The sequence below is a fragment of the Lissotriton vulgaris genome, chromosome 2_1, assembly GCF_964263255.1.
Source record: "Lissotriton vulgaris chromosome 2_1, aLisVul1.2, whole genome shotgun sequence".
Taxonomy (NCBI): domain Eukaryota; kingdom Metazoa; phylum Chordata; class Amphibia; order Caudata; family Salamandridae; genus Lissotriton; species Lissotriton vulgaris.
The window spans coordinates 1,789,589,232-1,789,603,325 of record NC_141687.1 but is presented as its reverse complement, the minus strand read 5'-3'; the positions used below and the strand labels follow the sequence as shown (position 1 = coordinate 1,789,603,325).

General features: G+C 46.1%; 1 protein-coding gene across 1 annotated transcript in view; it reads left to right on the top strand.

Moving 5' to 3' along the window:
• The window catches only part of TESMIN (testis expressed metallothionein like protein), a 1,691,460-nt gene that overhangs the window by 149,757 nt on the left and 1,527,609 nt on the right, over nt 1-14,094 (top strand). The window lies entirely within an intron of this gene.

Genomic DNA, 14,094 nt, shown 5'->3' with positions numbered 1-14,094 from the left:
GAGAGACCCGAGGCCTCCTCTAGCGGTGAGGAGGTAACACCGCAACTCTCGGGGACAGTCGCGTCGGGGCAAAGCGTCCCCGCGACGAATACCAGGGCTCTGAAAGATAAAAGTTTTGCACAAATATACCAATCAAGAGCCCCTAAGCCCAACTACAACATATATATAGTGCCTAAAACCCAAAGCACCCCCACATTACAATAACGAGGGAGAGCATAGGAAAAAGCACTTAACTGGCTGCGAAGCAGCGAAGAAAGAGGAGGAGACCACAAGATGGACGGACTACTTTAAGGATTATGGACACTGTAGAAGGACTATGTACATGGACTGATGGGATATGGAGTTCCCTGAATATGTTCTGTTTTTTCTGTTGACATTATTTACCCGATGTTGGGTATTATGTGAGATATTTTTCATGTTTATTGCTTTTCTGGCTGCTATGCGGTGACTTTTGAATAAACAGCGAAGAGAAAAAAGCATAATCTGAAGCCTCCGGTCCTGACATAGAATTCGTTTTTCACTACTTTGAGGCCTACCTGTCTCGTAGGAAGACATTGGTTTGCCTTAGTACATTTAATAAGTGCTAATTTTAATTGAGGTCAGCTAAGCATTACATGTTTGATGTCTACAAAATTATCATTTAAAATCCTCTTTAAAAGTAAAGTCATATTTGAAATTACAAATTTGATAATGGTACTTTTAAAATGTTGGCATTTTCCTGCCCTCTGCCATGTGGTGCCTGTAAGCCTCCCTGGGGTCACATAACTAGGTATAATTAACCGTTAGGACTTGGTAAATTCCTCCCAGACAGTCTCACAATGGAGGAATTAGATGTGCCTGAAAGGGCCATCTGTTGGCCATTTGTGAAGGGGGAGGCTAGGTACAGACCCACTGAATAGGGTGTGCTCTGCCTTTCAATAAAGGGATTGTCACCACTGCATCCATGGTAGAGCCAGGGTTTGGGGAGTCAGGAAATTTCAAGCACTTCAAAGATGAACCTCTACCCCCACACCAAAGAAGGCACCAGGTATTAAAATAGGGCACTTGTACCCACTCTTCAGTTCACTTTCTTGACGTGTGGAAGGACTCTGAGGACTGCCTGTTGCTGTGGTCTGCTGTGTACATCAGACCTGCACCTGGAAGGACTTCTTTACTGCTTGGAGCGTGCCTTCAATCTCAGTGGCCTGCCCTGCAACTTGAGCCCTGCTTCTCCACTTGAACCCAGTACTACCAGTGTGATTCCGAGGGCTAATTTGCTGTCCTCCTTTTCATAGCTCACGGGATCCAGAGTAGGGGTAGGATGACTGCTAGTTGCACGCCACCCTATCAATCGAGCAATGAGGTGCTCTGTTGACAATCCTGTCCGAACTAGACCTCATTACTTGGGGTCTCACCGAGTCCAGGCCTATTGTCCTGAAACCTCTTAATCAACGCTGGTGACAATACGGTACTTAGCATTAGCATGGTGGTAGTGTAAGAGTTAGGACTATCTTCCCTCCTTTTTAGACACCGGTCCTGATGAAGTGCCGCTTGACCCATTAGGGGCTGAAGGCTAGAAACATGCCAACCATTTACACCCATCAGACCCTGTAGGATCATTGGCTCCAGGCAGGGCTCACACATTTTTAGTTAGGTTAGTACAACCCAGAAAAAAAATTCTTCTACATAGGGCAGCACTAAACTTATTTTAGAATCACTTCGCATACACACTTCACTACCCTGACCATATTCCCTCACACTCCAAACGGCTGCCTCTTAAAAGATCTCCAGCAAAGAGCCCCATTGCAGGTGTCAGTCGGGCATTGCCGCGCCGGCCCGACGAGGAGCATAGCCTGCCATTTGCCCGCCAGGTGAACGAAGTCTTTGTTTTGGAGAAGGAACTCCAACAGTAGACCTCTTTGTTTTGTTTTGGTTTATTTTCAAGCAGAGGTTTTGAATATATCTCCTCAGTTGATGGATAAGGCACTGCAGATCACTCTGAATTTGGCTATGGAAGATTATGTTGTCAGCATATTAGAGGCATCATAGTTGTTCCTGGACCAGGTTGGGAAGACCGCTCACCACTTAGGCCATATAACTATTGAGGTCCACCATATAGGTGTTGAAATACCAGAACGCATCCTTGCTTCAGGTCAATGTGGGACCTTACGTGTAGTTCTCTGGCCATCACCAATCTTGATTTGTACCCAGGTGTGAGTATATAAGTTTATAATCTCATCCATTAATTTGTGCTGCACCCCCCACTGTCCATTTTCTCCCACAGACGGTAACTTGTCGACGGGCAACTTTTGATCGGTAAAGCAGCCAAAGAGTTTCTCTTTTTTTGCCATTTCTACAAGAAGAGTAACTGCCAGCATGTTTGTAGTTGTGTTCATACCTGCTCTGAAGTCGGTCTGTGTTTTTGGGATGATGTTTGCTTTCTTGACCCAGGACTCCAAATCTGGTAGCTGTTTTAAGGCATACAACTTTGCTTCCACATCAATAAGGGCTGTCAGTCTGTCATTTACAGGGTTCTAGTATGTGCCTGGTTTGTACATTGGGGGGAGTATACTGCCAGGCCAGGAATCTGGGATTTAGTTGTAAGAATTGCATAGTTGAACAACAGTGTCAAGTGAGTGATCCAAATGAAGGATCTTTTATGAATAGAGACTTTGGAAGGCCATTGGAGCCCATTCCTCCACGGACTTGAGCCTTTTCAAAATTGGGACTGCCTGTGAATGATTCAAAATGGGACATAGAACCTCTGATGGTAATAGTCGTTAAGAATTTAACAGCTTGAAGGTGTTGTACTTGGGGGAATTGGGCCTGTTAAATTCCACTAGTGGCTTCAAAGGCTGGCCAGGTTCATCTGAGGCGTAAACTGTAGCTATGTACGTAAACCAGACAGGCTCTATGATGTTGGTTGGTTCCATTTGCTAATTTGTTGATTTTGTCCCAAAACAATTTGCAATTTTTTGTCCAAGGTCTTGCTTGGGAGAGGGTTTAGTTGGAAATGCGGTTGTGAGAGTGTTAACAAAGACCTCCCAGGCCTGTAAGGAGTTTGAGTGGCGGTCCGTCTCAACAGCTCTGTTTCTAGCTGGCAGAGGGCATAGTTCATAATGCTTTCTACTGAAGGGTCTTTCCATATAAGATGCCTCAAATCAAAAGTCTGGGGGGACAAAGATAGTCCAGTTGCCACTGGGGCCGGTGGTGGACTAATCTTTAACACAACAGTCTGGGCTAGTGGTCGCTTTCCACTCTGGGGTTTATAATAAAGTTGCTGATCTTCAGCAATAGCTCAACAACTACCAAGGTGTGTTCCAGAATCAAGTTTGATCTGTGTGACAATCTGGTAGCTGCTGCTGGTTGATTGTGGGGCAAACACCAGTTTAGTGTCTATATGTGCTGGTCTGTAGTAATCTGACTATAAATTATCCTTGGTGGCTCCTGCTGGCCTTGCGGAGTTTGAGGGACAATCTTCTTGTGTGGACCTTGCAGTAAATGGATATTGAAGTCTCCAGACAACACTATGTGTGCTTGTGGATGGATGGATTGGAGGAGTTTGAGTAGGCCGATCAAGGTATCAATATTTTCAGATTGACTCTTCTCTCCTCAGGGGATGTATTGGATCATAATTATTAATGTGAGCTGTGGCTCTGAAGAGGAAGGGGCATAGGGTTTGATGCATTGGATCCAGGGTAAGCCCAGATATAAATGTTTTCTGTCCCACAGGAGGTCAGTGGAAATATGAAGCAAAAGACCCCCTTTTGTCCTGACCTGTAGGCTTTAGCTTCAGTTAGGTATTCTTGGCAGCTCCTTGTAACCATCACAGCACGGTGCAGCGCTTCACCTCAAGGACATAAGGTACAATTCTTAGCTGGTCTAGCCTGGTCCCCGTTTCCAGCCCGCACTCCATCACAGTCATCCTGAACTTGTAACTTTGTACCGATACAGGATGATCAGATAACAACCCTCGATAACGCTGGCTGTAGGCTTCTGAGCAAACTTTGGGTCCTGGTATTTATTCTTTTAAAAATTAAGCATTGTTTGGGGCCGATACATAGGAATATTAATACCTAAGGGTGGTATATGTGACAAAAGGCAGTGGATTTGTGCACATATAATCTAGAATTTAAGACTTTTAGGTTTTAAAATGTCAGAAACCATAACTATTTGCAAGAAAATATAACTAAATAATCCCTAGAAATATTGGTGGTCTGCCCATTCTCCCAGAGAAGTGTCATAGGGACGTTGATTCTATTTGAAATGCAGATAGATTACTGACCAGGATTGATGCTTGTGATAACGTGAACAGTCTAGTAGTTGGGATGGGAGGAGTTACGGGGTTGGAGGAAGAGGAGGGGCCGCGAAAGGAAAAGGCAGTTAGAGTAGGGACAGGGACACAAGAGGAAGCATAGAATAAAGCTCCTTGTGATACAACATAATTGTCTGTCATTATTAATCACAAGACACGACAACTGGCGACGAGGGTGGGATGGTGCAGTCAACCGCCCACAGAACCCCAGAAGAAGTGTCCTGTCCCTGGGCATCACGAGGAGCTAGTTCGCGCCAAAAAAAGAAAAAACGGGAGTGCATCCCCGGTGCATAATGAGCTGTGTGCCATGAAAGAGGAAGTCGGGAGCCCTCCCCGATCCTGCCGTGGCGCTCTGAGGAGTGGAGAGCGTGTGAAGAAGCGTGGCAACCCAGGAGAAGCACGTAAAGAAAACGCCGGTATTACTGAAATCTGAGCTCACCCCGGATGCGTAAGAAACGGCACGCTCGCAACGGAACAAGTCGGGAGCATATCCCTGAGCCTACCTGGATGGTTGTGGTGGCCAAGGAGCATGGGAAGTGCAGAGGAAACCCTGTTGCCCTTGGAAGTAGGAGTCGGTGAGTGCTAGATGAAGCTAAGTGAGTAAGAAGAATGAATGCAGCCAAACCTTGTGGGAAATGAGAGTTTCTGTTTGGCGGCCATCTTGGAGTCAGGCATTCTTGAAGGACACCCCTGTGAAATGCATGAGCGGCCATCTTGAAGTCAGGCATCCCAAGACTGAAGCCGAAACAAGCATTGGGAATTGCAAAACAAGCATTGTTGAGTGCAAGAACAAACATTGATAACTGCAAAACAAGCCTTGACGACTGCAAAACAAGCATTGATAATCACAAAACAAGCATTGGTCACTGCAAGAGCAAGCACTAACCAGTGTATAAACGTGACACTAACAAATCAGTCCAGCCATGTCGAACTCGTCGAACCGGAGCGGAGGCGGTGCAGCGGTGGACGGAACCTATGACAAGGTGCGAGACGCTTTAAACAGAAAGTTTGTGCACAAGAGAAATGTGGACTACGAGAGATATGTATTCCATCAGGCCCGTCAAGACAAGGAAGAAATGATGAGCACATTCATATCCAGACTACGCCGATTGGCTCAGTATTGCAATTTTGACGCGTTCTCGACGGAGGATGCCATCCGCCTCAGAGTCATTGAGGGCTGCCACTCAGAGACACTCCGAAGGCGGCTGCTGAGAAAGAGTCTTGATCTTGACGAAATAGAGGAAATGACGAGAGTATATGACCAAGCGGATGAACATGCCAAAAACATGGAGACGGGGCGTAGTGAAAAGAGAGAACATACGTATTGGACGCAAAGCAACAACACTCAGAGAAGGTCAAACGAGCGACAGAGAAGGTCCCGTCCCGCGTCCCGTCACCAACACAGTAGTCGTCGGCGCCATGAATCAGGAAGGAGAGATGTAAAATCAAGTTATGCTAGGAAGCCAGAGCGCTCACGAAAATGCTATCGATGTGGGTATGATTTCCCGCATGTAGATGCCTGTCCCGCGATGGGTCAACAGTGCCGTAAGTGTGGACGAAAAAACCATTTTGAGGTGATGTGCGGAGTATATAGCAAGGAGATAAGGAGAGAGACAACAAAGTCATTTTGCACAGAGGATAAGCGACACCATGTAAAAGCTATACAGGACAGAGCTATATCATCTTCGGGCTCGTCGCATTCCAGCAGGGAGTCTCGCAGATCCCAATGGACAAGAAGGTTGCCGAGGAGATCACCATCGAGGGAATCGAGGTCGACCTCTCAAGAGTCAGCATATACGGACGAATACATCTGCATGGTAGCCGACACGGATCAGCTAAAGAAATATCCGCCACTAGACATCAAAGTGGGGACACATGCGACAAAATTTGTGTTAGACAGTGGGGCATCCTTGAACCTCATGCCCGTGACAGAGTATAACAAGATGAGACTACCACCCGTCCTGAGTCCAGCACATGTCAGGGTGTTTACCTGGATGGCGAAGAAACCACTTCCATGCCTGGGGAAGTTTGCAACAACACTCATGCATGATTCTACCTCAGTGTCGGCATTCATCCACGTCATCGAACGTCCGGAGACTGATTGTCTCCTCAGTCTGCCTACAGCGGAACGCCTTAGACTGGTTGAAATCTTATACCGGGTCAGTGATGATCCAGACATTGCCCGTAAGTTCCCCAAGTTGTTTACCGGGCTCGGGAAAATGAACAAATGCCTGATTCGTTTGCACATCAATGATCAAGTGCGCCCCTTTGCTCAACATCCAAGGCGGGTGCCTTTTCACCTTCAACAGGCTGTAGAGAATGATATTCAGGAACTTTTACAGGCTGACATCATTGAGAAAACGGATGGTCCCACACCATGGGTGTCACCAGTGGTCATAGTTCCAAAGAAGGGCACCCCTGAAAAGGTGCGGTTGTGTGTGGACATGGGGCTCCCCAATACAGCCATAGAAAGAGAGCGGCACCCAGGACCTCACCTGAGTGATATGATTTCGGCCTTAAATGGAGCCAGGGTACTCTCTAAACTTGACCTAAACAAGGGATACCATCAGCTGGAATTACACGAAAAATCAAGGTACATAACAACTTTTGCCACCCATCTGGGTTTGTTTAGATATAAGCGACTGAGTTTCGGTATCTCCTCTGCAGCAGATATATTCCAAGAGGTCATCCGTCAGACAATCAAACACATACCTAATTCACGGAACTATAGTGATGATATTCTGGTGTATGGGTCGAACACACAGGATCATGATCAAGCTCTGGATCGAGTATGCCATGCTCTCCTAGAAGCTAATCTGACCCTCAACAAGGACAAGTGTGAGTTCCATCAGTCCACCCTCAAGTTTTTCGGACATGTGTTCTCAGGGGCTGGGATGAAGCCTGACCCTGAGAAAGTGACAGCGCTCAACACCACCAAGAGCCCTCAAGATGTTCGTGACGTCAGATCGTTTCTGGGCATGGCAAGCTATTACTCCAGATATATCAAGGACTACGCCACTATGAGTCACCCACTCCGTGCCCTCACCAAGCAAGGACAACCGTTTGTGTGGAGCCCTCAGTGTGAGCGGGCAATCCAAGAGATTAAGCAGGCAGTGGAATCGGCGGATAATCTAGCCTATTTTAATCCCAAAAGGAAGACAGAGATAACGGTGGATGACAGACCAGTGGGGCTGGGTGCTATTCTGGCTCAATATGACAATGACACTGATCGGCGACACATTGTGGCGTATGCCAGTCGCAGCCTATCAGACACCAAGAAGGCTTATTCTCAGCCCGAGAAAGAGAGCTAGCGGTCGTGTGGGCTTGCAAGCATTTTCACGTGTTCATCTACTGTAAACATTTCACCATGATTACGGATCACCAAGCACTTGTCACCATCTTGGGTAATCCCAAGGCCAAGATGCCACCTCGCATCGAAAGGTGGGGATTACGCTTGCAGGAATATACTTACACAATCATTCATAAACCCGGAAAGGCAGAGAATCCGGCAGACTATATGTCCGGACACCCTCAAGCATCTCAGGCCTCACTTCCCTCGATAGCTGATGAGTACCACATCCTCTTTGTGGTAGGTGTGGCCCGACCACCGGCAGTCCCATTGGAAACGATACTGGAAGCTACTGCACAAGACAATACTCTTCAGAAAGTAGTGTGACGCCTGCGCACACATCGCTGGAGACATGACAGCGAGGAGGAACAGAGTGATCCGCAACTCCGGCAAGAGATGCAAGCTTTCCGACACGTCAGTGAAGAGTTGTCTGCTACCTCAGAGGGGCTCCTGTTGAGAGACCATCGGATCATCATTCCGAGGCAGTTGCCTCAAGGTGTCGTTAATCTCGTCCATGAAGGTCATCGGGGAGTTGTAGCAACAAAGAGAGCTCTCCGGGAGCGAGTCTGGTTCCCCCAACTTGATCAAATGGTGGAGCTCACGTTAAAGGACGGCCCCCAGTGTCAACTAGTGAAGCCTGGAGATTCCCCAGCTCCCCTTCAAATGACTTAGCTACCTAGTGGGGTATGGCAAGAGCTTGCCATGGATTTTTATGGACCACTCCAGTCAGGCAGGTATGTCGTGGCTATCATGGATGAGTACTCGAGATTCCCGATAGCCCAGTTTGTGTCGTCTACCAACGCCTCCAGCACAATTTCCGTATTAGACGAGGTGTTTGCCGCCTGGGGTGTTCCCAAGGAACTCAAGACAGACAATGGTCCTCCTTTTAACCTCTTGGCTGCTAATGACAAGGGTAACTCGTCATGGACTTTCCATTGATTTCAATGGAAATTAAATAAGAAAGTCAATAATGCCTTAGCAGCCAAGAGGTTAACGGACAAGAGTGCAGTGAGTTCGCAAAGCATCTCAACTTTCGACATCGGAAGGTCACGCCTCTGTGGCCACAAGCCAATGGTACCATTGAACGATTTATGGCCACCTTAAAGAAGACTTTTCAACAAGCCACCCTAGAGAAAAAAGATTTACAAGTAGCTCTCAATGAGGTCTTAAGAGCCTATCGGACAACACCACATGCTACTACTGGAAAGTTTCCTGCCACTCTCATGTTGGGGCGACCCATCCGAACGAGGTTCCCAACCTGGGAAGGAGCTCTGAGACCGGTGTCTCCGACACGTATACATCGAGAACTATCGGTAGCTGATCAAGCTGGCAAGGACAAAATGAAAGTGTATGCAGACACTAAACGGAGAGCCAAGGTTCCATCTCTTCATACAGGGGATTGTGTGGTGGTCAAACAAGAGCAGTCGAAGAAAACGGACTGTAGGTTCAAGGAAGAACCATTGACTATCACTCAGCAGAAGGGTACCATGATCACTGCTGAGTCTGCGAACAGACGGATCACTCGAAATGTGTCTCACTTTCAGAAATGTACCCAGGTCATGAAGGAGATACTTAATGGAGATCCGGTTCAACGAGAGGCAGAAGGACTTAGTCAATTAAGTCCAACCCAGAGACCTGATCGACAAGCAGAAGTTGCGCCTGCAGAGTTTGGAATGAATCTCCGACCTCGAAGAGACATCCACAAGCCCAAGAGACTGATTGAAGAACTATAATCAAGTCAGTTGTGTTTCTTTTGTAACAAAGGGGGAGATGTAATAATGTGAACAGTCTAGTAGTTGGGATGGGAGGAGTTACGGGGTTGGAGGAAAAGGAGGGGCCGCGAAAGGAAAAGGCATTTAGAGTAGGGACAGGAACACAAGAGGAATAAAACTCCTTGTGATACAACATAATCGTCTGTCATTATTAATCACAAGACACGACAATGCTAACATTTTATTCCTAACCAAAGACTTGGCTGTGCTAACAGTTATTATGTGAATATTCTTAAGATTGCTCTTTCCAATATCTAAATGTGGATATAAACAGTGCCTAGAATGCAAAGCACTTATCTGCATCATTTGGCACTTTAACACATCTCATTACTACCATCTGGCCAAACCTTTCAAAATAACTGGTGGTTTTAAATGTTTGAAAATCAGAAAGCTGTTCTGAAAATGATGCAGGCATTTCAGATAATTGCCATCTGGCATCATGATAGCTCTCCGGGTCAGCAAGCACCTCACTTCAATTACCAGAAGAACTATTCAGGAATATACCAGAGTATTGGGAGCTTTAACTACTATTTAGGTCTCGCCTAACGTTGCAGCGCATGCGGTGCTCACTTTGTGAAGCATGCAGTATTCAGTATAGCATGGAAGCTTTGTGGAAGCTCCACCCACTCTCTGCCCATCTTTTTGATTGGCTAGTGTTGTAAATGCTGCCTTCTGATTTGTTGTAGGCTTGTTAGTCCCTCCTTATGATGTCCATGTCATCATAAGTGTCTTTCAATGGTTACTGGCCCCTTTACTCGACAGACTACTTTCTTCCCATGGCCTGTCCCCACCGCAGTCCCACGCCTTCTCCCACGCCCCCCTTCGTGCTTTGTCGCACGCATGCATCCCCGTTTGCAATGCAATCGGTCTCGCTTAAATGGAAGTCCTATTGCATTAACAATGCTTCTTTTGCTCTGTCTGTGCTACCTGCTTCTTTCGGTGCCACCTTTGTCTCTGAACTGTAGGATATTTTTATAACCTGGTCTCTGTTTTAGACAGTTTAGACGCAATAACAAAGATTTTTGCTACTGCTATACTTCCATGGTATAGCTTCATGCATAACAACTACTCATTAAATGTGCGGGTTAACATTGGGTCACACCAAAGGATATAGTCCATTAGAGAGGTAACACTCCCTTTGACTGCGGTGCAAGCGCATGTGCTGCAGCTATCTTTGAATGAATTTTCTTGTTTGAAGAAAATCATTACCAGTCGGCCAGAGCCGAGGGATGTGCATGCACAGTAGCTATCGGTGAGGTTTTGGACCACCACAAGAAATTGATTAAAAGATGACCACCGAAATAGTGCACACATCTTTGGGGGCATCTTTAAATGCATTTTCCTAAATCTTGGAATGTTATCAAAATAAATGGCTCACTGAACATCCAGCATTGAGTGGAGTTCAGAGTACATGGAGGCTTCGGGGGCCTGCTGGAGGTGAGGGGAAGATTTTTAGAGAAAGAGGGGTTGATGGAGAATCATGGAGAGATGGAGGACTACAATGCAAAAGACTGTGGGCATCAGAGGAAGGAAACTGGCTCAGCTGCAGTTTCTCGCCCCACTTGCCGGCACAGCAGTAAACTCAGAATAATAAAATGGTCACTACCATGTTATTATTCTGTGTGCCACCTGCCCGCGATGCTGGAGTGTAAGGGTGGGAGTGGAGCAGATTCCTCAGGATGTCTTCCAGGACTCAGTGCACATGTCAGATTGGCCGGCTTTCTATAGCCGACGTATCCAACATGCACACTTCTGATCCAGCAATCCCAGGGCTGAGAAACAGTCAGAGGGTTACTGGCACTGGCCCCCTGACTCAAAATGAGTGCTTTGTTAGCCTGCTCCAACCAATCCAGGAACTTCTTTAATGCTAAAAGCAGCTCCAGGATTGCTTGTATTCAAACAACACTTGACAGGAAGTCCTTCCCTTTCCTTCTTGATCCTCATCACCCCCAGGATCGGCATGGGGAGAGAAAAGCCAGACGGAGGGCCTGGCGGCATTTATGGTGAGTCATGAGTGCCCCTGTAAGAAAGGACGAGAAGGCCAAAAACCAAGCTGCCTCGACTAACCTGTTAGTATTTACTAGTTGTCGAAACCTCCACCCAGGGCTTCTGTGGAACTGAGAAGTGAGGTGCCCTATTATGGGGCAAACTTTCACGGGACAGGCTGTCCCATTATGGGAGCATAAATTCACTAGTGATGCCAAAGCACATGCAGACTACAGTCTGGTAAGTGAAAGGGAGTGTTCTAATGAGAGGGTCCATATTCACTGTGAATGGTGGCAGCTTTTGCAGCAACATACCCATGTCCTGATTTCCAGAAGTGGTTTGTGATCAATGGGAGAACATGCCTCTTGAAAGGGCTACTGAACAGACTATCCTTTTTAAGTTTTCTGCTTCCATTTCTGTTTTATCCTTAGTTCATAAGTTGAGATTTGCTTTACGGTCTGATGATAAGCGTAGTGCATTTTGGCTGAATGTGCCACTAACTAGAGTGAATGGGCAGATAAAATGCTGCTCAGGTAGGTCCAGAATACACATGAAGATTTTCAATGTACTGCATGTTTGTGTCAATAGCACCATAATTGGAAGCTCAAAGGAGATCCCAGATCTTAACTGTGATTTATTCTTCTAATTCTTGGATGGCGGCTTACCCACTACTGGAACGTTTGTGTATGCAGAGGGCCAGTGCTAGTTATCTCATGGTAACAGTGTTGCAGTCATTTGTGTTGTGCATATGGTGTATAATAGGAGAAGCAAGACGTGGCAGTGTCCTCAATCAATCAGTCAGGGCATTTGTAAAGTGTGCTACTCACCCATGAGGGTCTCCAGGCACTGGGGTTGGTGGGGGTGCTGCTACTGCTCAAATCGCCAGGTCTTGAGTAGTCTTCTGAAGGTACGCTGGTCCTGGGTCTGCCGTAGGAGGATGGGGAGGGTGTTCCAGGTCTTGGCGGCAAGGTGGGAGAACGATCTACCGCCGGATGTCGTTCTTCGGATGCGGGGGGCGGTGGCGAGGGCGCGGTTGGCGGAGTGGAGCTGGCAGTTGGGGGTGGATACATGACTCGTAGGCCTTATATAAAACTTTGCAAAAAACATCAGCATTCATCCAATCTGCTGCATGCAAAATTTCTTCCAAACGACCACCTGACAAGAAAACCTTACTGGCCATTGCATCGCTCACCGAATGAGCACCATATTGTTGCAGACTCATACCAGCTTTAAACATACAAAATCTCACCCATCTAGCAATAGTAGCTGTAGTCACTGGCCTGTAGGGTTTCACATAAGAAATCAACTTATCCTCATACTCTCTCAAGCATCTAACCCCACACCACTTAGGATGCTCCTCAAATCTTGGATACAAAATTGTAGAGGACATGCATTATGTCATTTTTGTAATTGTAAAAATGTCTTGGATAAAAAATTGTAGAGGACATGCATTATGTCATTTTTGTAATTGTAAAAATGACCCCATCTGGAATATAACACCTATTACCAACATGTAACGTTCTTGCATCAGAAAAACTCCTGAAAGAGATCAGACACAAACGACTTGCTAACTTTCCAGGTAACTATTTTAGACTCAAATACTTATTAGCAGGCCATCCTTCAAACAAACTAAAAAGTTTGTTAACATACCACAAACTACTATATCTTGGCTTTGGGGGTCTTCTCTAATTAACACCTTTCATCACCCTACAAACTAATGTTTCTCTTCCTATAGAACAACCACCTACCAAGCCATGTCATGCAGCACTTGCAGACCTATAACAATTAATAGTTCTGTAACTCATAACTCTCTCAAATAAAGAAGATAAAAATTAGATAACTCTACGGTAGATACCTCCATGGGATCCAAACTCCTTTCAAAGAACCAACCAACCCATTTCCTCCATGCTCCCACATATCTTTTCCTTGTTCCTGGTGCCCAAGACTCCCTGAGCAACTCTTGAGCCTGCTCTGAAAGTCCTCACAACTGCCTTCCTCTCCTGAAATCCAACAAAGAAGACTTAAAGCCCCTTCCATAACCAAAGGATGAAAAACTCCTTCTTCCCCTTGAAGCATGTACTCTGAATCTGGAATCAAACAAGATTCCTCTATCACCGTCTCCAAAAGTCCTGGAAACCAGGTCTGACCAGCCCAAAACGGAGTCACTAGCACTCGTTGACATCTCTGTCTCCTCACCATCAACAACATTCTCTGTATCAAAGCAAATGAGGGAAAGGCATACCCCGAATTTTCCTCCAATCCTGCTGGAAGTCATCCACTTCCTCTGCCAACGGATCTGGTCTCCAACTGTAATATTGTTTCAACTGGAAAGTCAACCTTCTTGCAAACAGATCCACCTCCAGTGGACCCCAAACTTGTCAAATTCTCTTGAAGTATAGAACATTCAGCTTTCAATCGCTGTAATCCCTGAGATACATAGAATTCCAGTCTGCTACAACATTGCTCTGACCTGGCAAATACTCTGTCTGCAATCCAATGTTTTCTTCTAAACAAAAATTCCAAATCTCCTTGGCCAACTGAGTCAAATTCTTTGATTTGCTTCCACCAAAGCGGTTAATGTATCGAACCACTGAAACGTTGTCCATTTTCAACAAAACATTGAAACTTTGCAATTTTCTTCCAAAACTCCTCAATGCATAAAGACCTGCCCTCATCTTCAAACCATTTATATG